Raw genomic sequence first — 17,581 nt, forward strand, 5'->3', positions numbered from 1 at the left:
TAGACGAATTTTAAGCTGAATTCGTGATCACAATATTAATCTTAAGGGACCGTTTACAAATTAAAATTATTCAATTATTATTCTTCTAAAATCATTGAGGAATTATATTGTTCTCAAATTGTTCCTTAAGACATTGCATTCGATCACTATTTAATTTGATCAACTCTAATTCCATCACTTTTTATCATAAAACCATAAAAATATTTTTAGCATGTATGTTTTATTTTATCGAATCATTTTACTAAATATGACTAACAGGACAGTGGAACTTTATAAAAATTTAATTGACACTTTTTTTAGAAATATTTTTATTGACTCAAATAACAAAATATAATTCTTCTTGTCATTTAAAGCTGTTTTCGGGTTGAAAATATACACATAAATCTAGCAGTTTACGAATTAAATATTGGCTACTATAAGAACCGACTTCCTGCATGTTCTACCCTATATCGTCTCAATAAAGATGGAAACACCAATACAAGAATTATCTTTATAAATATGACGCTGCTTCATTTTATTTTCTAACCATAAAAATGAAAACCTTTAAAGTGAAAAATAAAGTCTCCCTATTGACGAATTTGATAGAAAATGTTGTCATATCTAGAATTTCTGAGTGCAGATCGCATAAGCAAATGCCATTCTCCTAACAAGTTTCAAATTTATTGAAAGAATTGAGCAAATTTTTAATACATGTATAAGTAAGTATACATGGTGTGAAAATATCAAAACTCTTGCTACTATTCATCAAGTTTTTTCTTCGCGCGCGCGTCTGTGTGTGTTGTTTTAAGCTATCGCGATCACATGGATAAAACAATGTATATAATTCCAAAGATGATTTTTTTATTTGTTTGAAAAATGTTCAGAAAAGGAAAGAAACAAAATTTAAACGTCCAACTTTTTGATGATTAAAATACTTTTCCTTTGTGTATTCCATGTTAATGGATTCATGTGAGGCATTTAATATTAAATCAAACAATGCATACAATAATAATTGATATTTTTCGAAAACAAATCGGAAATAATAAAATCCACAGCTCTCAGCATATAGTTTTACCACCAGAGTTTTAGACGTATTTCAAATTTTGTAACCATTCCCATTCATTTTGAATTGTGAGTCATTTTACCCAAGTGAATTTAAATGGCATAAATCAAAAATGCTTCAAGCCACAAAAGCATAATTTGTTATGACAATATTGAAATTGTAGATAACGAATTTTGGTCTAAATAGAATGATATTTAGAAATCCAAATTTTAAAACCTATTCTCTTCATTGTATTGCGAAGTTTGTATTTTATACTAATTTATAAACAGTACAAGAACTATTTTGAGTTTAGTTTAGTTTAGATATATTAACGTCCCGTTGTAAAGCAACACTAGGGTTGTTTTGGGACGGACCTCGTAATTTTGAACCACGGTCAGATGACGAGGACGACACCTGTGATGGCACCCGCCTCTCCATGCCACACCACACCAGCGGGAGGACGTTTGGCATGACGGATTTAACGTGCAAAGAACTATTTTGAGACGGATTTCATAATTTGAAACCCTATCACCAGACAAGGACGAGAATTGGACGAGATTCCTTTTTTTCGAATTCCATTCAAAACCGATGAATGACATTTAGTTTTGGTGATTCTACCATGCATCAGGCCTACCTTCACGATTAGATTCACTGGATTATACAGTAAACGTAAAATCCTCCAGTTACGAAGATGAGTCCTTACTTTATGGTCACCGTGATCTCTATTGTACTACAAAAGAAATCTACTAGAAATTCTTGGAGAGAGCAATATATCAAAATTCTATTGATGAGAAATTTCTGTTGATACTATAGAAAATCAAAGATTTGAATTAATATTATGATATCAGAAATAATCGTAGAAATATATGGATAGAGATATAAATAACTATAATTTTATCTTAGAAGTATAAACTTTCTAATTTCTGATCTCAGTCCTTTCAGACCAGAGTATTTTGATTTCTTTGAATGCTTTTTACTCAAATTCAGAACCGAGGTGCTCTAGTAAGCCTATTTATTGCGTATTAAATCAGTCGAGTCCAAATATTATATAAATATTAGTGTGGTGCGGGTTATTACAGCAAATATTCCTGGTTTCTCGTCACCGTCATTTGACGAAATTTGGAAGGTACTTTTGGAAATATCTTTTGTGTACTGCCAAAAAGGAATATATAGTTAATGGCTTTCTTCCTTTGATAAATAATTTCACCTCTTTGAAGAAAAGTTTTAGCAGCTCATATTAAAAATGCAGATCCAATATTAAGGAAAACTTCTTGAGGAACATCATACATTTCTTTCTTTTTTTTTTTTTTTTTTTTTTAATTTTCAGCTGCTTGGATAAGAATTGTGAATGCATTATTTCCAATTTTCTTCCCTAACTCAGTTCGATATTGCGTTTCATGAATGCCCAAATTAATAATTAATTTTTAATCTTACCCAGTTTTGAATCCCATAGAGGCACACCTCGAAATGAGGATGAGATGCTTCCGGCATGGTGGTTGGATCTTACCAACCTGGAGGGTACACAAAAGGTTTGAGTATGGCTCCTCGCATCGATGACGGGACATACTTCCTTCGAGAAGGGTTGTACCGTGGCCGGTGATGGCCCTTAGGACTCAATCACAGTTCCCGCTAATGTTGCTGTTGCGGCGGTCCAGTCATTCAGTATTATTTATCCGTGTACCTTTGAGCGAGTCGGGGAGTCAGTGATAAGACTACACAATTTTGAAACATTTATTGCATTAAATTCTCAAATCCTAAACAATTGCAAGGAGTTATTACAGTATATCCTAATATATTTTGACAACTTTGCGTTTATGATATGATACTACATTATGCTCTGTTGTATTTTCGAAAACTGTGCATTTCTAAAACGATATTTCAGTATGTTCTATTATATTTTCGGATCCATTGCAATTTTGGGACGATACTACAAAGTGTTCTAATGTATTCATTTTAAAATTTTGCTATTTTGATGCATAACTGTATTCTGCCTTTTATTTTTTACCTCCCTGTGACTCTAGAAAGTTGTCAACATTTTTTTAAAATTATTTTTTGAACCTTTGATTATAGATTAACATTTCCTTATCCTTATTGTTTCACTTTTTATCCTTTTTAATTTGCAAGCTGCAACTGCTTTTTCTAATCATAATAAAGCGTCGTGCAACCCCGCTATAATTAAAACATTTTAGCTACATTTAAAATGAATATTCTACAGATTGAATTTTTAGACATCCTAGAGCTACGAGAGAGCCATCTAGTTACTTTGTTGACAAACTGAAGTTAGATTATGACATTTACTGCAATGAAATGAAATGAAAAGAGAAGATCCATAGATATTCATAATAATTTTACTTTAATGTGGAATTTTCTTAAGTATTTAAAAAAAATTTGTAATTTTTTCTTTTTTTAAAGAAAGTCTTTTTGTTAGTAATCAACTCTATAATGAAAAGCGCTATCGGTTACGTCAATATTCAAGAGAAGAAGTTAAACTATTATGTATGTTTGCCTTTCGATATTGACAGTGAAATTCCATCCGGATCAATCTTGAATCAAATTTTAAAAAATATCTCTTTTGTTATATATGGTATTCTGTTTCCCTTGGAATCATTTTTCTCGATTGATTATTAAAGTAAGTCTATTTATTTTTTGAATTTAAAATTCTTTTTGAAATTCTTTTTAAAGTCATTTGTTAATTATTTGTAATTTTGTAATGTAGACATCAAATGTATGCATTCGAAACGCTTTGAAATACAAAATAACATAGTGAATATAAAAAATGTAAAATTACGGTCTTTTAATTCTCACAATAATTATTGTGATTCTGGATTTTTAATTGAAACATTTCTAGGTATTTTTTTTTCATGATCTTTCTCTTTTGCAATACTTATTTTAAAATATATTATTTATTACTTTTTTTGTTTTGTCTTATCTGATATCTAATTAGATGATTTCTCTAATGTATTGTCTTACTGATTCCCCATAAATATGCAATGTCATAGAACATTTGAAATATTTGAGGATTATGCAGAATTTTCGAACAGAATTATTGCATCTTTGAGGGATTTTATCATATTAGCTTGAGAATTGATAATTCGAAGCAGGTATGATGCCCGGGCATAGAGGTTAGGAAATAAAGAAGAGAATAGATACTACTATAACACCAATTTTATTTCCACTTGATAAAAACAAATAGTATGCATCAATTAAAGAAGAAATTTAACTGGCATTTAATTTCGAAAATATTAAATATCATATTAAAATTGACGACTTGATAAATATTTGACATTTTTATTAAATATATTTAAAGAGAAATTAGTAGTAAAAATGAATTTGTACTACCATCTGTAGTATGTCAGTGCAATAAAGTATATGATGTTTTTATTAAAACAATGTAATAAAGAATGTTTTTATTCGGATTTTATATTGGGAATATCAGAAATATAATTGAACCGAAAAGCTTTTTTTGGATTCTCTTAAGGTTCGGCTAGACATAAATATATTTTGATGCATTAATAACAGGGCACATAACACATTGCCTTATGTAAACGTAACATTCCTTTAAAGGTTCAGATGATATGTAATTGTGACATTAGATGAATGACTATGTCATGCAAGCATATTAATACAAGAATAGAAATATTAATTGCTAAAATTAATTCAGTGTGTGTTCAGTATGCATCGAAATATCATATTTTAAAAATTTTTGAACTAAAGCCTTTTAGAGATATTATAATTCTGTGCAAAAATTCGGTAGAACCAATAAATATCTGAAATATTTCATGGATTTAAAGTTGAGTTAAAATAATAGATTACTAAAATAATCGTCTGCCATACAGAAAAAAAAGCAAATAAATGGCAAGAGTAGTTACGTTTATTAAAATCTAAAAAAATAATAATAATAAAAATCTGAGATGTCAGAGGAACCGATTATTCTCCCTTTAGATATTTTATTACTACAGAGGAAACGCGCAGTTTATCAAGTTGTGACAAACAGTGACGTCAGATGAATTGTTTACTCCTTGCAAATATTTTATTACTACATAGGAAAATCGCAGTTTGTCAAATCATGACGAAGTGTGCTGTCATATTAAATAATTACGTTCAGCAGATGTTTTATTATTGCAGAGGAAATATATTAACTGAAGAGTATTTTTCATGAGTTTTAAACGTGCATCGAATTCTCATAATTCCAAACTTATGAACTAAGATTATTTCATAGATAATATAATTCTATATAAAAATTTTGCAGAACTCATAAAGATCTTGTGTGTTTCATGGAGTTTTAGCTGAATCAAAGTAGCATCGCATTGTTAAAAGAGGTCTGATTCAATTAGAGAATAAATAATTTAAAGTGGCCAAGTTTTTAACATTACAGTGCTTCATGTAGCCATTTGGCTACAGGTTTTTATTTTAATTTGTAAGCTTCGCAAAGTTTTTCTAAAGGAGAAGAATGAATGGTTGGAAATCCTTTTTTTTTATATATTTTCTAAAGACCTATATGTGACAATAACGCTAAAGTCAGATTTAAACAAGAAAATTGGAAAAAAAATACCAAGATGTTGTTTGTTGAATAGTTCTACCGTTAAAAATACTATCAATTTTTTTTTCATTGTAAAGTACAACATTTTTTTTTTTTCATTTCAGAATTGTTATAAGGATATTTGGACCACTGGGAAAAAGTTCAATTCATAATGAACCATTTGACAAATTTTAATTTTTTTAAAAAATCATGAAAAAATAATTAAATGTCTTTTAAAAATAATTTTCCTAAATTATATGCAGAGATCAAAAACATTTTTTTTGTCAAAAAAAAAATAAATAAATAAAAAGCCATGCATTTAAGGGTTAATATTTTCAGAAGGCAGGATTTTTTACCTTAACTTGATAACTCTTTCTTGGTGTCGTAGTAAATATTCACACAGAAAAATCTGTATTTTGAGAAGTAAGTATTAATATAAATAACAAGGTATAAGCTGTTGTCAAATCAAAATATTGATCCAGTTTTAAATAAATCCTAATTTGTCACCAAAATATTGGCAATAATGAGTATTAAATAGCAGTCACTTATTAGCACCAGATCTTGACACATTATTACTGCCCCAAGCTAAAACAATATAGCCATTGTTTACAAATATTGCATTGTCACCGAATATTGGTGATAGTGTGGTAACGTAGTATCAATTGTGGCCAAATGTTGGCTTTAGGCTGTGGCACTTTGGAGCTGGTGTCACGTTAACAGAAAAGTACAAAAAATTATTATAATGATGTACATCAGAATTTCCAAAAGCGGAATTAAAATATTTTAAGGTTTCTTTTGATAATTCAGCTGATATTGAATGGCGTAATAGTGTGGTACCTTCGTAGTGTTTAATTACAAATAAGTAATATCCAAAGTATAAAAAAAAAGAATAAGAGACCGAAAAAAAGACTTGGTGTATCGCTTCTTTCTATGGCGAGGTAATTAGAGAGGTATTATTTCCACTAAAGTAAGAAGAAAGTAATCTTCAAGTAGGTTAGAAAGAGAGTGGAGTATTTATTTTCGTTGGTTCTAGAGACAAGAGTCACTAAAAGACTCCGGGTCGCAGTCTTTTAGTGGAAGGAGGTTCTTTCTTCTCATTCCTTTATTTTGGGGAATAAAAGAAAGAATAATTCTTTGGAAGAATAACATTTCTCTCTGTAGTTAGAATCTTAAGAATAACTAGAGAATGGGGAAAAGGAAATATTTTTGTACGGCAAAAGAAAAGCGAAAATTTCTTCAGATATCAAAGGGGTTTGGGGCATTATTAATTTACTGATATAGTGAAAAGAGTATAGAAATCAAATATTGTACGAATTACTTAAACAATCTATACACTACTGAAACCGGATCTTTAAAAATATGGTAATTGTTTATTGTCTCAAGTTACTTAATTAATCTGCAAATTTTCTAAAAGATCTATACTTTTTATCAGGCACTCCATTAAAAATAAGCAACACCTTCATGCAAATAATTTCGTTTTTGTTCGCTTATTTTATTACAAGGATATATAAATAATCGGTTCTAAGCATTTTTACCTCTAAGCATTTTTCCTCTAAGCATATACCCTCTAAGCATATATATAAAGCAAATACCTCTAAGCATTTTTCCCATGAAGTTATAAGTAAACTCTGTATTTAAAGTGGCAAAAAGAATCAGCACAGCAGATCTATGCATTGGCTCTATTATGCCAATTTCTATTTTGTTTGAAGTCCATGACTTGTAGATATATCATTATTGGCTCTATTATGCCAATTCTTATATTATTTGAGAACCATGGCTTGTAGATATATCATTATTGGCTCTATTATACCAATTCTTATTGAAAACCATGGCTTGTAGATATATCCTTATTGGCTCTATTATACCAATTCTTATATTATTTGAAGACCATGGCTTGTATATATATCATTATTGGCTATATTGCTAATGTGCATTTGCTACCTCCAAGTTCTGGCGAAATTTCAAATGCGCTGTTTCTATGGAAATTATGTGTATGAGGAGACAAACTTGATGTATTCTCACAATAACAATTATAGCCCAGGTAACATTGCTAGTTGCACAATATTATGTGATACCTTATAACATTATTCAATATTTGGCAGTATTTTATAATATTGCAAATACTGTTACACATCAAACAATATTATTCAGTATTTAGCAATATTTTACAATATTGCAAATATTGTTCAACATCATCCAATATTATTCCATATTTAGCAAAATTTTAAAATATTGCAAATGCTGTTCAATATTATCCAATATTATTCCATATTTAGCAAAATTTTAAAATATTGCAAATACTGTTCAATATTATCCAATATTATTCCATATTTAGCAAAATTTTAAAATATTGCAAATATTGTTCAACATCATCCAATATTATTCCATATTTAGCAAAATTTTAAAATATTGCAAATACTGTTCAATATTATCCAATATTATTCAATATTCGTATGATACGAGGGAATAAAGGTTTTGACGATTAACGTGACATATTTTGGGTGATTGATTGCTGATTGCGCTAAATATAAAAGGTTTGGCGAGTTTCAAACGGATTATTCGCTGGTAAGTGATTAACATACAAGTATTTCTGATAACTGTGAATATCATTTTGGAAACTAGTTCCATTTTCCATAATACTCTAACCATAATCGCACTTCTGGGAAAGGAAATTAATCAATGAATCTAAACAAAATGTGAGATGTTTTCTGTATTATTATTATATTCAGATTATACATAATGTCACTTTCGAACATAGTCACATTTTAGCTACGTACTAACATGTCATATTTGGCGATCATTTGCTGATTGCACAAAATATAAAAGAGTTTGGCGAGTTTTAAACCAATTGTTCGCTGGTATGTGATTAATATACAAGTATTTCTGATTATGGTGAATATCATTTTGCAAACCAGATACATTTCCCATAATAATCTAACCGTAATCGCACTTCTGGTAAAGGACATTTACCAATTAATCTGAACTATTTCTGTATTAAAACTCCACTGAAATATGGCATATTCGTACCCAGAAATTGTAATTACTTTCTGGCAGCGATCCCGGATGTTTCGAAAGCCTCATTTCCAACTGGCGACAAGAAATACTGGGCAATTTCGTGATCCAGTTCCTTAATTCGATTCAAGACAGATTCCGATGTAAGCATAAGAGTAGAAACTCTAATTTATTTCGTAGGCGAGTAACCCTCTTGGAAACAAATGCATTGCCACACAATGCTTTCTTGGCTTGTGAAATGTGATCTTCGCCATTTGGATTAGCGGGGTGGCCTTGATTTATTTCGACGTTGCAGCAAAATGCTGTAAACGGTTTTAAGAGAATTCTGCCAACCGTTAGTACTTCCTTTTTGTGATTAATCTTCAGTTATTACTTTTATAAATTTGATTCATCAGAAAATTGCAGAATGAATATATATTAAGAGTAAATATCTGCAAGAAGGTAATTATAAATTGAAATGAATTGATATAGGTGGCTGTCTGTATGTTCTTTACGCCTGGATTAATCTTTCATAGTTGAAAGGCCTAATATGTTTCATTGGTCAAAAGATTATCAAATGATTAAATTCTTTGGTAATTAAAATGATTTGGTATTGATATATAGCAGGTACTTTTAAGATGGGGTGGGGTGAAATGAAGGTACAGTATGGTGTGTTGAAGGATATATTCAGGGATCTACTTATAAATAATTGTCAAATAGTTTTATAGAAAAACAGACTACAGAATTTTATATAAGTAAATTCGATTTTTGGTTGAACTCACTACTAATATTTTTGTGGCAGCAAATAATTCTCATTGTTTCACCGTTTTATATTTTCCATAAAAAAGCTACATTAATGCTTTAAACATCTTTTGTAAATTTCTAATTTAGAGTTGTACATACAGCATTAACAAATATTTAATTGGAATAATTCTAAACCAAAGATAATTCATTAACACACATGACATCATATCTTGTGAGTTTAGTCAAATTGTTTTGAACACAATATGTTATTTTTAATAAAATAAGAGACAAATAAGAAACATCAATGTTTTGCATTATTGCCATAATGCAGCTTTCATAAGATGATTAATATTTATGTGTTCATTAAAAACATCTTCAATTATCTTATTTTAACTATAGTAGTTTATGTAAGGCATTCTCTATGTCCTTTATAAGCAAATCCTGAACTTGACTTAATGTTAAATAGTATCATATATTACCATTTTAACTTTATCCTATGAAAGGTGATCACGGTTTCCTAGTGATAATATCTTGGCATCTGGACCGGAAAGCGTGGGCCGCGGTAGCCTGGTGGTAAGGTCTCGGCTCGTGAGGCGTAGGGTTTCAGGTTCCAGACCCGATTTCACTGAAGAACAGTCGTGTAAGTAGGTCTGTTGCACTTTAAATCCGTCAGGGCCAAACGTCCTCCCGTTTTTATGGTGTGGTGTAGAGGGGGGGGGATTTACAACTCAAGTGTCGTCTAACCGCGGTTCAAAATTACGAGGTCCGTCCCAAAATAGCCTTAGTGTTGCTTTACAACGGGACGTTAATATAACTAAACTAAACTGGATCGAAACGCTGCTGGTTCAAGACATAGTTTTACTTGAGGTCGATCTGTAAACTTAAATTCAAAATCGTTTACAGGAGATAAGTCAGCTTATGCACCATTTTTATTATCTGGTCCCAATTCATATTTCTTCTGTTGTTTCAAAACATGATATTAATTTAATCAAAATAGGTCTGATCCATACAAAAATTATTATATGTTAGAAAAAGATCATGCTAATCATAAAAGTACAGATTTAACATTTCTAATATCTAAGCATAATTAAAATAATCTTTAATACTATTAAAACCACAAAATTCTTGTAGGTTATCATTATTAAGTTATTTAAAACATAATTTGATCAAATCAATAAACTAGAGGAATTAGTATATCTAAGAAACATTTTTAGTAGACTCTCCAAGAAATGTGTTATCCCACTTTCTTTGGATAAAAATGTGGTCCTTCTGTAAGGTGGCTAAAGTCTTGCAGGGCATGGGTGAAAAAATAGTTAAGAAATACAGGCATATGATTGAATCTAGTATCTTTATCGAATCTTTCGTGAGAATATATATTTTGGACGTGTTTTTGCCTAACATCGAAATTTGACATATAAAAATACAGTTGCAGTTACAAGATACCATAAAGAATATGATTAATATAATCCATTTCATTTATATGAGTGAGGATTACAGACTGACAGGCGATCAACCGTTTGACAAATTTGGTTTAAAATGTGATATCTGTATTTTAGATGCTAGATTTCTGCATGAAGTTTTACCCCATAAAAATTTAAATTTTTCTCTCATAGATTTTTAATTATTCAGCTTAAGTGAGCTTGAGCGAACAGATACAGTTCTATCTCAGGTGACATAATGACAGACATACTTTCTGGAAATGGATTTTATTCCAAAATATCTTCAAATCTATTTGTAAATCTATGTAACAAATGTCAACCATCAAACTCAAATCGACTTTTACTTATCTTATTCGCAAACAGACATAATGCCAGGAATATGTTTTTTTTTTTGTTTTTTTTTTTGACTCGGAGATGCCTGAAAAAAGCCATCGTCAAAATACCGAGTTCGAATTTTGAGACGATTACGTCACTTCCTCTATTACTTCTCCTTAAGTTTATTTAGATGATTACAACACTTCTATATTTCTCATAAGAGAAAGTAAAAAGTTATCCATTATGTGAACGAAGAGTCTCATTTTTGAACTCTTTCTTGTATTCGATTTTATTGAAATTGCTCCAGTGTGCAAGTGCATGTTTCACCTTAAATCATTAGTGTTAAAAGTTCTTACTCTTTTGAAGCGGAAATTCTTACTCAGGTGACATAGTTGTTTATAAAATTATGACTAATAAAATACAAGATAATTTAAAATATATTTTTTACTTTAAAACACAATTTATAAAAACTTAATTATGTTTCCACTATAATTTAAGCTTTTGGATCACGATTATTTTGAAAAATGATCAGATTAAAGTAATTTCAGCCCTTACATGAAAACTTAAAGAGACTTTATATTCTTAAATATGTTCAAGCGGCTTATATATAAAACATATTTTTGGTTTAAGTAGAATGCAGGTTCGAAGCAGTGAAGAGAGTTGGTATTTTTAAATCCGTTCAATTTTCTCTCGAGAGGCAAAATTGATTATTTACAAGAAAGCGCTATGCGACACAAAAGCAGAAGACAAAAAGGGACGAACAAATCATCACTAGTCTTATATAACGTAGGATTTCTGTCCAGGCGTCAATTCAATACACGTGGTGACCTTTGACACCTTTTCAAGGGCAACCGAAGATATCACTTTCTACTAATTCGTAGTACTGATGGCGCATTATTTTTACAGAGGAATTAATTAAATCGAAAATGGAATTCGATCACGAAATAAGAGAATATTTTAGAATGAAATTATGATGGGCTAAATTAAGATAAAATCTTGGAAATTAATTTGGATAAAATTAAGAGTGTAAAATATCATTATATATATATATATATATATATATATATATATATATATATATATATATATATATATATATATATATATATATACCGATTGTCGCTTTGCATTATTTTTACAAATAGATGGCAATGGCTGTAGCTAATTGGCCAGGAGTATGGATTGTGTTAAATTTTAATTTAATCACTTGCACATAAATTAATGTTTATAATTATGTTAATAAAATTTTTATCATCATATTGAAGTAGACATTAAAACGTTTCGTCTTTTTCATTCTATATGGCAGGAATCGTTACATTCTATCAAACCCATAATTACAATATGGATTTTTCTTCAAGTGCGTGAGCTCGAGGTCAAATTAACTAGACTCCACATTGCTCACACTCATTAAGCGCAAAAACATTTTTTCCATCCGACCTTCTTTTTGCTCCAGATGCCATGTAATTTTAACAGTTCTTCATATTTTAATACAGTGTCCCGATTTTAACCTTCATCATTTACGTTTTTTTAACTTCTTATCACTAGACATGCGAACGTTGTAGGGTGAAAACATTTTTAAGTTTTTAAAAGTAACTGGTTTTTTCCACTTCATCTAAAACTCTGTATTATTTATAATTAGACACATCACCTCATTGTTCTACCGTTTTATCATTGAACTTTATGTATCTTTTGTTTTATTGTCCGCTCTTTGAAATTTTTTATACCTTGATCTTTTTTTTTATTTTATTTCTCTTGTTAACAATATGTATGACGCAGTATGCCATTACTGGCTCTTGTGCCATTAAAGCTAACAATCCAATCCATTAAAACTGTTTTATTATATTAGCTTTACTCTGGTTCTACTTATTATATATTCGTACCTCCCTAATAGAAAATAATCTAATGACATCATATCACCATTAAATCCTAATTATCAGTGTTTCCTCATACAAGCCGCGCAGATAATAATAATATTATTAATAAAACTTCCCTTGCTTTTCATAATGAAAGAAAAACACGTTAATATTTGACGAAAATATGAAAACGATTTTATTACACACACATATAGAAATATATCGTTGAAAATTAAGTAAAATATACTTGTAATTGCCAAAATTAAGGAAAAAAATGTGTCCGATTTGTAAATTAAAATCATTTAAAAGATATTTTTAAAATGGTTTAATCAAGTTTTGTATCATAATTTTTTGGAAATAGTTGAGAAATATCTCCCTTAATGAAAAAAAATGTATCTTAATTTTCAGTTTTTTTAAAATGCAGATTAAAATGCAAATAAATCGTTCTAAGAAGTACATTATCTAAGAAATAACTTACCAAATTAAATATTTTAAAGTTAAACGATGTGTCCTAAGACGTGCTTTTTTCAAGTGAGAGACATTCATACTCAAGGTCAAGATTTTTCTGAAATGCATTAATATTTTTTTCGTAATAACATTCCAGATTTTAATATTAAAAATTTCATGCAGATAATTACTTTTCCATTGACGATGTTTGACTAATGATTAGGTGTATTTTTTGGAGCTAATTAAACTTTACAGTTTGTTAGAATTATAAGCCGAAATGCTGCTTTTCATAATTACAGATTTATATATTAAAATTCTGTAATTAAGTGTAACAGTCAATCACATCTTTGATCCAAAGTTGTAAGAGAAAAGAATAAACATAACATTTTATCGAAACCAGACTGTGGACGTTGTAAGAAAATCATGCAACTCTTATTCAATTCTGTAGCGATCGAAATGCTTCAGCTGATATGCCTGTAAGGTGGTCTTCAGTAAGTGCAAACGATATAATAAGATTTAGTTTCCAACGCTATCAGGGATTATTTGCTAAACTTTTAAAGGTTATTTTTTGTTATATTTTTATTTGTTAATTGTATTACTTTGTATAATATTGCAAATTTCTAGTGCTCCTCTATTTATTATTATTCTAATTATTAGTGCTAACATTTTATGTATTTCGCCGAAATATTATTTTTAAAATAAAAACAAGAGAGATTGGTAACATTGTGTTCTAATTTGATTATTTATCAACATATATGAGTTAAAATAATTAAAAACTTTCCAAAATAAAGAATATTGATTCCAAGATTTTAAGGATCATGACGGTTAAGACTTTTTATCAAAGTTTTATTAGTGATTGAAATGCTTTTTTAAGATATGAGTTGATATTTTATCATACTGTAAAAAAATACAAAAATTCTTTGATTAGTATTCCAATTTTTGGAATATTTATAGATATATTTATCGAAATATACTTTTATAAAATTATATTATTATCCTACTTAGTTAAGAACTATTTTACATCATCAAATATATGTGAAAATAATATATTTATCAGCACTTTATAACGTTCTGTATTTATGCAGCATCGAATTTTTATCACTAAATATGAAAATATATTAATATCTTTCTTTTCTTTTCATTTAAGAAAAGAGTTAAATTATTATTTTCTTTTTAAATTATTGAATATCATAAAAATAACAAATTGTAGAATATGCGGTTGGAAAGGCTGATTCTAAATTTTAGATTTAATTTTAAAATAGTTTTTAAAATATTTGAATTTTTCTGAGTAATGTCAGCTTCAATTTGATGATTCACGGTTAGTTACGGCTTCATTTTGAAGCAGATTTATAGTATTAAAGTTAATTAAATAAAATATTTTGGAATAAATGAATTCCTTAGATGAAATATTTATCCTCCTGTTTTACTCAAACCACTGCTCTTATATTATACTTTCTTTTTTTATTTTTTATTACGGCTTCACTAATCCATAACTTTTTAAGACCAATGTTACTTTTTACGCATTTTTTAAAACTTTATTTTTTTTTTTTTTACTTTGGAGATTTCGAATTTAATTTTTTTCGTTCTTTTATTTAGAAAATACTGAGACTGATCGTTAGAGGCATAAAGTTTTGAAGAAATGGCAGATTGTGAAAAAAATGATTCTGAAATTTATCTCTCTACAGACATTAATATGACATTTCAGAATACAAGTTTTCAAGTCTGGCAATTCTAGTTATTTTAAATATGTAAAAAATGACATTTTTAGAGTTTTGATTTTTTTTTTAGCTGAAAGAATAATTGTTAAAATTTTAAGAAGACAACAACATTTTAAGATGATTTGTAAAATTATCAAAATCTTACAAATCGAAGTCTTTGATTTGGTACTAACTTTCGTTGCCAATAATACCAGAAATATATATATAAATTTAAATACTTAAAATATATTTAATGTTGAATATTTTATTAAAAACTTATAAAAGGAAATTTTAATATTTTGTTTAAATTCATATTTTTTACAAATTTAAATAATGGCGCTTGCAAAACTGTTTTTGTGCAAAAAAAAATCCAATAAAATAATTTAAAAAAGTCCTTAATTAATTTTATTATTACTGTTAACAATTTTTTTAAAAGGTATTGCGTTGCTTTTACTGTAAATCATGCGGAAATAACAGCATTTGTAAAATTTATATCGCTTAGGAATCAAAAGTGTGCTATACACTGGATATCTTCAAATTACTTTATGTACAATTGATTACTTCTAAATCTATTCTTAATGTAATTATTGTGACTGTTGATCGTTAGAACGATAGGGAGCTACATTATACGGCCACCAATAGTAAATTAATTATTGTAAACCAATCATTTTACCATAACAACACTTACGTTTTCTTTCAACACGTAATAAACAATCGGGATGAAAATATTACACACCAGTAGAACGAAATTAAGCTTATTCTTAAATATATATACGCCTCTTTTCAAACACCCTCATTTAATAAAATATTACTTAATTATCCTATTCATTTTCGAAGCATTTCGCATTATAAACATTTCTACAATTAATATCTTCTATCACCCGGAAAACCATCCGAGTTCTGCGCCAAAATTATTCAATTCTCTTAATGCTTGATCGATTACACCCAGACCTATTCTTTATGTAATTACCCGTGTTCCTACCCATCAGAACAACAGCAACTCGCCGGTTGGTAATGAGCTCCAATTGATCAGACATTTTGTTTCAACAATACATTACGAGTTTATTTTCAGCACTACCGAACACGGGAGATAATTCAACAAAGATCCCTTTTGAAGGATTCACCCTTCCAACTTTTACAACTTGGCGGATACGGATAGCAATTACCAGCATCCATTGCATGGTTAGGCCTGGATTCTCTGCCTCTAACAGCATTTGTGGAACTATTCGGGAAAGATCATCCCTCTTGAACTTTGGGAGGAAATGACTGTTAAATGCACAGCTTACTGTTGCGAAAATCTCCATTGTCCAGTCAACTATTGTTCAAGTTCCGAATAACTTTGGCCACTGCTCTGTAATTGCTACCAAAATGAAATTTTGACCTACGTATGGTACGCATTCAAGCGTGGAATGGAACGGAATTTGTAAATGGTCAGTTGGAGAACTTCCTGGCATAATTTAGATAGCTTAAATGCACTTTTAGTAGCTCGTAGTTTGTGATTGAAAGGTATTGTAAAATTGACTTATGGATACAACATAATTACTTTAACAGAGTTTTGTATTCGTATTGAGTGGAACTAACAATAATTGTGCGATTCTCAATTATTTGAATGTTGTCGATAATAGAGAACAATGTTTATATTTCGCATATTAACATTATGCGAAATTAAATTTGTTCATAATTTTTCGTAAAACATGCAACAAAAATACAATCCTTTTATTTTTACTTATAAACCTGATGTGAATTGAAAATATAACTAAAATACAAAACATTCATTTTATTTACAAACCCAAATCATTAAAAATATGCGTAAACTCACTTCCACTAAGATCCGAACGTGTATACTGGTTTTGTGCCTGTTAAATTTGATGTTCGTAAAATGCCCCCTGTTAGTATGGTAAGAAATTATAGAGAGAACGCCAATTTAGATGTTCTCCAGACTGGGTCTAAATTTAAGGCCCTCGTGTTTCTAAATGGCTCGTTAATGTAATTATAACAAATCAAAGATCACGTTTTCATTCTTCTTCTTTTTCTTGATTCAGATGTTAAATTTTAATTTATAACCAAATTAAAATGTTACTAAACTTATGAACGAAGTTATATTTTAATAAAAACTGCTCAAGTTGGAAAAATAAATCAAATATTTCTTATATCTTAAACAGCAACATTAGGGGGGTGGGAGGAATGCTAAGTTGAAGTATTAGTAGTAATAGTGAAAACGGTATGAATTTCACTCAAGCAAAAACTATTTTTTGTTAAAATACACTTAAAGTAATTTTTAAAAATGGATTTAAAAAATAGAATAAGTTACAAAGCAGAAAATAACTTATTATCTATAAAAGGACGGTTTCTTGAATTTTAAAATGATGTAAAAATTAGTTAGTTTTGTATTGTAATATTTTGGAGTTATAACGGAAAATACCAACATTTTGTTTAATTTTTAATTTATTACAATTTAAATATCAGAAAATTGCTCCAAAGAGCACATTCACATCCTTCAAATAACATGAATAAAATTTTGTGCCTCTGTGTCGAACATTTGGCCTATTGAACGG

At 29.0% G+C, this 17,581-nt stretch overlaps 1 protein-coding gene across 1 annotated transcript in view; it reads left to right on the forward strand.

Moving 5' to 3' along the window:
- The window catches only part of LOC129956442 (cell adhesion molecule Dscam2-like), a 342,184-nt gene that overhangs the window by 225,242 nt on the left and 99,361 nt on the right, over positions 1–17,581 (forward strand). The window lies entirely within an intron of this gene.

This window comes from Argiope bruennichi, chromosome 11 (assembly GCF_947563725.1).
Source record: "Argiope bruennichi chromosome 11, qqArgBrue1.1, whole genome shotgun sequence".
In the NCBI taxonomy this organism is placed as follows: domain Eukaryota; kingdom Metazoa; phylum Arthropoda; class Arachnida; order Araneae; family Araneidae; genus Argiope; species Argiope bruennichi.